Source organism: Salmo trutta, chromosome 15 (genome assembly GCF_901001165.1).
Source record: "Salmo trutta chromosome 15, fSalTru1.1, whole genome shotgun sequence".
Classification (NCBI taxonomy): Eukaryota; Metazoa; Chordata; class Actinopteri; order Salmoniformes; family Salmonidae; genus Salmo; species Salmo trutta.
The window spans coordinates 61655607-61663106 of record NC_042971.1 but is presented as its reverse complement, the minus strand read 5'-3'; the positions used below and the strand labels follow the sequence as shown (position 1 = coordinate 61663106).

General features: G+C 44.6%; 1 pseudogene; it reads right to left on the bottom strand.

Annotated features, from left to right (window-relative positions):
- Positions 1 to 7500, bottom strand: part of LOC115148357 (WD repeat-containing protein 7-like) — a 123305-nt pseudogene that overhangs the window by 113031 nt on the left and 2774 nt on the right.

Sequence of the window (7500 nt, the reverse complement as noted above, 5' to 3'; positions counted from 1 at the left end):
GTAGGGATGACCAGGGATGTTCTCTGTTTAGTGAGTCCTCCAGATCAGAGGCAGTAGGGATGACCAGGGATGTTCTCTGTTTAGTGAGTCCTCCAGATCAGAGGCAGTAGGGATGACCAGGGATGTTCTCTGTTTAGTGAGTCCACCAGATCAGAGGCAGTAGGGATGACCAGGGATGTTCTCTGTTTAGTGAGTCCTCCAGATCAGAGGCAGTAGGGATGACCAGGGATGTTCTCTGTTTAGTGAGTCCGCCAGATCAGAGGCAGTAGGGATGACCAGGGATGTTCTCTGTTTAGTGAGTCCACCAGATCAGAGGCAGTAGGGATGACCAGGGATGTTCTCTGTTTAGTGAGTCCTCCAGATCAGAGGCAGTAGGGATGACCAGGGAAGTTCTTTTGATAAGTGCGTGAATGGGACCATTTTTCTGTCCTGCTAAACATTCAAAATGTAACTAGTACTTTTGGGTTTCAGGGAAAATGTATGGACTAAAAAGTACATTTTCTTTAGGAATGTAGTGGTGGAAAGTAGTCAAAACTATAAATAAAGTACAGATACCCCCCAAAACTAACTTAAGTACTTTACACCACTGGGGAATAGAGTGCCATTTGGGACACAAACATATCAGAGATACTAGATAAAAATGATGAGAAGCTTGTGTCTCCACCCTAACAAATGGGATTTATTGTCCACGTCAGAGGAACGGTGGGCTGTCAAGCTCATGCCTATTCCTCTCTGCGGATTGGTGGATACATCTCGAATTTCAACAGGGACATCTCTGATGGTGTTTTTTCTCAAAGTTGTCGGGATGTCACGTGTCCTACTTATATCAGTACACTCGTAACAACCTAAACAAAACAAAACTTCAATTAGATCCAATAAAGCCTCTCGTATTAAAATAGCAAATGATTTTTGTCCTGACTAAATTCGACACTCATTGTCCCCCGATACAAAAAGTCCTTACTTCCTTAATAATTATCTACTTAACGTGGACATACTGTGCATTCGGAAAGTATTCAGACCCCTTCCATTTTTTACACGTTTTGTTACATTACAGCCTTATTGTAAAATTGATTTTCTCATCAATCTACACACAATACCCCATAATAACAAAGCGAAAATAGGTTTTAGACATTTCTGCAAATGTATATAAAAAAATACAACTGAAATAACTTATTGGAGAACTTTTGTTGGAGAAGGAATAGGGTAGAGAATAGAAAGGGAAGAAGCCACACAAGAACAGCACTAAGAACGGCTTCCACTCTTCTTCCACTGGTTTGGTTTGAATGTATCAGATGCTAAACAAGCTACCTGTTATGAATGTATCAGATGCTAAACAAGCTACCTGTTATGAATGTATCAGATGCTAAACAGGCTACCTGTTATGAATGTAGCAGATGCTAAACAAGCTACCTGTTATGAATGTATCAGATGCTAAACAAGCTACCTGTTATGAATGTATCAGATGCTAAACAGGCTACCTGTTATGAATGTAGCAGATGCTAAACAGGCTACCTGTTATGAATGTATCAGATGCTAAACAGGCTACCTGTTATGAATGTATCAGATGCTAAACAGGCTACCTGTTATGAATGTATCAGATGCTAAACAGGCTACCTGTTATGAATGTATCAGATGCTAAACAGGCTACCTGTTATGGATGTATCAGATGCTAAACAGGCTACCTGTTATGAATGTATCAGATGCTAAACAGGCTACCTGTTATGAATGTAGCAGATGCTAAACAGGCTACCTGTTATGAATGTATCAGATGCTAAACAGGCTACCTGTTATGAATGTATCAGATGCTAAACAGGCTACCTGTTATGGATGTATCAGATGCTAAACAGGCTACCTGTTATGGATGTATCAGATGCTAAACAGGCTACCTGTTATGAATGTATCAGATGCTAAACAGGCTACCTGTTATGAATGTATCAGATGCTAAACAGGCTACCTGTTATGAATGTATCAGATGCTAAACAGGCTACCTGTTATGAATGTATCCGATGTCCTTATCTGTGTCTTGATCTGATTTTCAGTGAAAAAGTAGCATGAAGATCTACATGAGGGGAGATTGATGGTTTGGAGATTTTAGTGGGAGGAGCATGGAACCAGGTGAGCCAGAGTGAGATGAGGAAACTGACCAATCAGAAAAACAGCATCGTAGAGGTGCACACATCACAGGGGGCAGGCAACCAATAACTGTTCAGCTGACCAAATGGGGTTTAGGAGATTTTATTTTGATTGCTAATAAAATACATAAATTAAAGCATTGGAGTCAATCAGAATTCAGATCAATGTATTGCAGATCAGTTTTCAGTCTTCATCAACAAGACATCTGCAAGACTATATTAGTAACATTTTAGGATACCGATTTATAGTGTGAAATTCATCAACATCAAATATGATATTGATCAAATCACCAGCGTACTATGCATGGGGCACTAAATATTGTGTAATTGCCCCGTGCCACAACAATATGCTATCACATCTTGCCATCCTGGTCTGTATGCTTCTTCTGTGAACCTCTGAGTGCATGCAGTTAATCTGTAACAGAGCTAATGGCTCCCCCTGCTGGACAGAGCCAGTGTGTGCCTCTCTCCATCCGTACGCTGCAGCACTGAGCTTACTGGTGCCTCTAGTGGCTGCTGGTGGAATAGCAGCTCTGGTGTGTAGAGCTCCATGTCTACCTCGCTGGCAGGGTGGCACAGCACCACCATGTCTACCCCCTCACCAGACTCCTCAATCTGAGGAGCACACGCCCTCGGATCAGGGGCGAGGCAGTGTGGCGAGGGTAAGAAAAGAATATGAACAAAAACAACAAACTGAGAAGGTACAGACAGCACATTAATCAAATCTATACACAGAAAACTACGCAGCTCCTAAATAAAATACAGAACACACTAGCCTGATGGGTCCCACATCTGTTTGTGCCATCTTGCCATGTCCTTGTCACACATTGCCACGCCAAACATTGTCACGTTTGGCGAGAAAGCATAAACAGATTGACACCCAGGCAAACAGAACACACAATATAAGATAGAAAGAGAACATTGACTAAGAACATAAGACACTTTGGTATCTAGTTAGAAGACTGGGAGGCAGGTAGCTTAGTGGTTAGAGCTTTGGACTAGTAACCGAAAGGTTGCAAGATCAAATCCCACAGCTGACAAGGTAAAAATCTGTCATTCTGCCCCTGAAAAAGGCAGTTAACTCACTGTTCCTAGGCCGTCATTGAAAATAAGAATTTGTTCTTAACTGATTTACCTAGTTAAATAAACTGATACTGGCAGTGGCTCTCATTCTACCTATTGAGAGCATGTTCTATTAAAATGGGGTGGACAGCGTCTTGTTGTGCAAAAAGTATTTTATTACTTCTAAACAGCAGTATGGGCAGAATGTATTTTGAAAACATATAATTAATTGTTTGAACATTTTACTTCATATTATTAGGCATGTCTTACCTTGCTTCAAAGTAAAAATCTGACCGTAGAAACGTGGAGGGAACTACGTCCATGACATTGAAACCAGTAGACTATTTCTCTCCTGTTCTATTGGTTTTCATACCAACTCTCTTTAATTAGCCAGTAGCTAAAGGCACAATCCTAGTCATATTAGCATCCCATGCTAGTTGATGATAATCCTAGTCATATTAGCATCCCATGCTAGTTGATGATAATCCTAGTCATATTAGCATCCCATGCTAGTTGATGATAATCCTAGTCATATTAGTAAACCATGCTAGTTGATGATAATCCTAGTCATATTAGCATCCCATGTTAGTTGATGATAATCCTAGTCATATTAGCATCCCATGCTAGTTGATGATAATCCTAGTCATATTAGCATCCCATGCTAGTTGATGATAATCCTAGTCATATTAGCATCCCATGCTAGTTGATGATAATCCTAGTCATATTAGCATCCCATGCTAGTTGATGATAATCCTAGTCATATTAGTAAACCATGCTAGTTGATGATAATCCTAGTCATATTAGCAACCCATGCTAGTTGATGATAATCCCAGTCATATTAGCATCCCATGCTAGTTGATGATAATCCCAGTCATATTAGCATCCCATGCTAGTTGATGATAATCCTAGTTATATTAGTAACCCATGCTAGTTGATGATAATCCTAGTCATATTAGCATCCCATGCTACTTCATGATAATCCTGGTCAGATTAGCAACCCATGCTAGTTCATGATAATCCTGGTCAGATTAGCATTCCATGCTAGTTGATGATAATCAAAGGCACTAGGTCTACTAGGGGTACTAGGGGTACTAGGTCTACTAGGTCTACTAGGTCTATTAGGTCTATTAGGGGTACTAGGTCTACTAGGTCTACTAGGTCTACTAGGGGTACTAGGTGTACAAGGGGCACTAGGTCTACTAGGGGCACTAGGTCTACTAGGTCTACCAGGGGCACTAGGTCTACTAGGTCTACAAGGGGCACTAGGTCTACTAGGGGCACTAGGTCTACTAGGGGCACTAGGTCTACTAGGGGCACTAGGTCTACTAGGGGCACTAGGTCTACTAGGGGCACTAGGTCTACTAGGGGCACTAGGTCTACTAGGTCTACAAGGGGCACTAGGTCTACTAGGAGCACTAGGTCTACTAGGAGCACTAGGTCTACTAGGGGCACTAGGTCTACTAGGAGCACTAGGTCTACTAGGAGCACTAGGTCTACTAGGAGCACTAGGTCTACTAGGGGTACTAGGTCTACTAGGGGCACTAGGTCTACTAGGGGCACTAGGTCTACTAGGAGCACTAGGTCTACTAGGGGTACTAGGTCTACTAGGGGCACTAGGTCTACTAGGAGCACTAGGTCTACTAGGGGCACTAGGTCTACTAGGAGCACTAGGTCTACTAGGGGCACTAGGTCTACTAGGGGCACTAGGTCTACTAGGAGCACTAGGTCTACTAGGGGCACTAGGTCTACTAGGGGTACTAGGTCTACTAGGGGTACTAGGGGTACTAGGGGTACTAGGTCTACTAGGGGTACTAGGTCTACTAGGGGCACTAGGTCTACTAGGGGTACTAGGTCTACTAGGGGTACTAGGTCTACTAGGGGCACTAGGTCTACTAGGAGCACTAGGTCTACTAGGGGTACTAGGGGCACTAGGTCTACTAGGGGCACTAGGTCTACTAGGGGCACTAGGTCTACTAGGGGTACTAGGTCTACTAGGGGTACTAGGTCTACTAGGTCTACTAGGTCTACTAGGGGTACTAGGGGTACTAGGGGTACTAGGTCTACTAGGGGTACTAGGTCTACTAGGGGTACTAGGTCTACTAGGGGTACTAGGTCTACTAGGAGCACTAGGTCTACTAGGGGTACTAGGGGTACTAGGGGCACTAGGTCTACTAGGGGTACTAGGGGTACTAGGGGTACTAGGGGTACTAGGTCTACTAGGGGTACTAGGTCTACTAGGGGTACTAGGTCTACTAGGGGTACTAGGGGTACTAGGGGTACTAGGTCTACTAGGGGCACTAGGTCTACTAGGAGCACTAGGTCTACTAGGGGTACTAGGTCTACTAGGGGCACTAGGTCTACTAGGAGCACTAGGTCTACTAGGGGCACTAGGTCTACTAGGAGCACTAGGTCTACTAGGGGCACTAGGTCTACTAGGGGCACTAGGTCTACTAGGGGCACTAGGTCTACTAGGAGCACTAGGTCTACTAGGGGCACTAGGTCTACTAGGGGTACTAGGTCTACTAGGGGTACTAGGGGTACTAGGGGTACTAGGTCTACTAGGGGTACTAGGTCTACTAGGGGCACTAGGTCTACTAGGGGTACTAGGTCTACTAGGGGTACTAGGTCTACTAGGGGCACTAGGTCTACTAGGAGCACTAGGTCTACTAGGGGTACTAGGGGTACTAGGGGCACTAGGTCTACTAGGGGCACTAGGTCTACTAGGGGCACTAGGTCTACTAGGGGTACTAGGTCTACTAGGGGTACTAGGTCTACTAGGTCTACTAGGTCTACTAGGGGTACTAGGGGTACTAGGTCTACTAGGTCTACTAGGAGCACTAGGGGCACTAGGTCTACTAGGGGCACTAGGTCTACTAGGAGCACTAGGTCTACTAGGGGTACTAGGGGTACTAGGTCTACTAGGGGCACTAGGTCTACTAGGGGTACTAGGGGTACTAGGGGTACTAGGGGTACTAGGGGTACTAGGGGTACTAGGGGTACTAGGTCTACTAGGGGTACTAGGTCTACTAGGAGCACTAGGTCTACTAGGTCTACTAGGGGCACTAGGTCTACTAGGGGCACTAGGTCTACTAGGAGCACTAGGTCTACTAGGAGCACTAGGTCTACCAGGGGTACTAGGTCTACTAGGGGCACTAGGTCTACTAGGGGCACTAGGTCTACTAGGGGCACTAGGTCTACCAGGGGCACTAGGTCTACCAGGGGCACTAGGTCTACCAGGGGCACTAGGTCTACCAGGGGCACTAGGTCTACCAGGGGCACTAGGGGCACTAGGGGTAATAGGTCTACCAGGGGCACTAGGTCTACCAGGGGCACTAGGTCTACAGATCACAGTGAATGGGTTTTCCAACCTGGGCAGTAAGGGAGACCCAGGGAGCATGGGATCTTGCATCTTACCCTTCTGTACTTTGAGCAGACCACCAGCAGAGAGCTGTGTTGCAATTGCAGAAGGAGATGCTCTGACAGCCCCCACAGTAGATGGGCTTAGACTACTCCTTAACCACTGGATCCAGATCCTGTTGGGGACAGGAAGAGAAACACACACTTAGAGGTGACTGAACTTGAGTATTCATTTGCATCCTCCTTATCCCTTACAATTGGTTCGCCCTGAGTGTGTCCCAGTTACTCTAATTAGTCCCAATAGTCATGATATTATCTGGAACAAATCCTGGTTAATATGAGTATTGTGTGGTAGCTAACAGCATGATAACAACAATATCCAGTAGTGTCTGATGTGACTCAGTCCCACTCTACCTGCATCCTGCTGACATCCTGTGTGATGATCCACACCTTCAGTATCCCAGTGACTGATACTGCTACCACTCTGTCCTCTGAAAATATATCACACAAACATTATGATCACACACACACACACACACACACACACACACTATGATGACACACACACATTATGACAAACACATACACATTATGATCACACACACACAATGACACACATTATGATGACACACACACACTATGACACACACACACACACACACATTATCACACACACACACACATTATCACACACACTGATAACGACACACACACATATTATGATGACACACACTATGACGACACACACACACACACGCACACATTATGATGACACACACAATATGATGACAAACACACACACACATTATGATGACACACACACACACATTATGATGACACACACACACATTATCACACACACACATTATCACACACACACACACACACACACACACACTATAATGACGACACACACACACACACTGATAACGACACACACACACTATGA